The sequence below is a fragment of the Otolemur garnettii genome, unplaced genomic scaffold, assembly GCF_000181295.1.
Source record: "Otolemur garnettii isolate 467f Iridium unplaced genomic scaffold, OtoGar3 scaffold00003, whole genome shotgun sequence".
Classification (NCBI taxonomy): domain Eukaryota; kingdom Metazoa; phylum Chordata; class Mammalia; order Primates; family Galagidae; genus Otolemur; species Otolemur garnettii.
The window spans coordinates 38,363,769-38,365,421 of NW_003852398.1; the positions used below are offsets into that span (position 1 = coordinate 38,363,769).

At 42.9% G+C, this 1,653-nt stretch overlaps 1 protein-coding gene across 1 annotated transcript in view; it reads left to right on the forward strand.

Moving 5' to 3' along the window:
• KLHL3 (kelch like family member 3) overlaps positions 1-1,653 on the forward strand; it is a 122,529-nt gene that overhangs the window by 20,660 nt on the left and 100,216 nt on the right. The gene's annotated exons all lie outside the window — the stretch shown is intronic.

The following is a 1,653-nucleotide window of genomic DNA, read 5'->3' on the forward strand; positions in this document are numbered from 1 at the left end:
GTCAAAACTTTTCTTAATAAAATAATGGTTATCAAAAAAATTTACTCGTTGCTCTTAAAAAGCAGTGGTAAGTCCATTTTCCAAGGTAAGTCTATTCCTGTTGGGAATATGTTTTTGTAATAAACTCTGACCAGACTAAAAAGCCTGTTCTCAGGTGACATCTGTAATCCCATTTGGTCCTAATTCTATGTGTCCCAAAGGTAGCTAAGACAGGTGAGAAAACTGTGGTAACTTTATTTATCCATGTTCTCTCTCTCTCTCTCTTTTTTTTTTTGAGACAGAGTCCCATTTTGTCACCCTCAATAGAGTACCATGCATCATAACTCATAGCACTCTCAAATTCTTGAACTCAAGTGATCCTTTTGCCTCAGCCTCCCGAGTAGCTGAGACACAGGTGCCTGACACAATGTCTGGCTATATATCTGTTATCATAACCAGTTAGGGGCAGAGCTGCTTCTGTTCTTTTTTTCGAGAGAGAGCCTCAAGCTATCCCCCTGGGTAGAGTGCCGTGGCATCACAGCTTACGGCAACCTCCAACTCCTGGGTTCAAGCGAGTCTCCTGCCTCAGCCTCCTAAGTAGCTGGGACCACAGGTGCCCGCCACAACGCCTGGCTATTTTTTGGTTGCAGCTGTCATTGTTGTTTTGGCGGGCCTAGGCTGGATTCGAACTTGCCAGCTTAGGTGTATGTAGCTGGCATCTTAGCCACTTAAGCCACAGGCGCCGAGTCTGCTTCTGTTCTTGGTTGCACTGGTTTGCTCTGATGAGGTTTGTGTGTAGGGTTTGCCATCCACTGCAGGGTGAAGTCCCAACCCTAAGTTTTGCCTCTTGGTGCCCAAAGACGTTATCCTTCCCAGAAGCTCTTTCATTTGTACTTTATTCCATATGTTGAACATTTGTCCCAGGTGGAGTTAACCTATCTTCTGCCTTTTCTCATTCTGACTGTCAGCCAGTCATGAGGCGTTACAGTAGAAAAATCACTGTATCCGGAGTAAGGAAGACTGGATTCAAGACAGGATTTTGTGACTTTGGACTTCTCTTTGCCTCTCTGAGTTTCATTGACCAGTTGAGCTCTATGAGTATTTGCAGCTCCTGCCTTCTCAGGCTTTATGATTCTATTTCTCTGATAAATGAACCTCAACTTCCCTCTTAGTAGTTGTGTGAATGTTAAGCCACTGTCAACTACTAAGAGGGTAGTTGAGGTCATTTATCAGAGTTCCATCTCTCAGCCACTGGTCTCAACATCCTCATAAAGGAACCAGTCAATGAACCAGGTTCATTTATCAGGTTCCATCTCTCAGCCACTGATCTCAACATCCTCACAAAGGAACCAATCATGACCTCAGACTTCTCAACTGGTGTAGCTTGCTGAGTAATGACTACTAGTGAATTACAGCTGAAATTTGTTTCTTCCTTGTCATTCCTTCTGCCTCTAGTGCTTTAATTTAAAGGAGAAACCAGTAGTGATCAGGATACCACAGAAAAGCATGGGCTTTGCTGCCCACATTCAAAACCTGTCTTTATTATTTCCTTTCTCTGTGACATTAGGAAAGTTACTTAACTTCTCTGGACCTCAATTTCCTCATTTTTAATATGGGGTATAACAATTACCTCTACCTCATGAGGTTGTAGAGAGGGTTAAATGAAAAAAATAT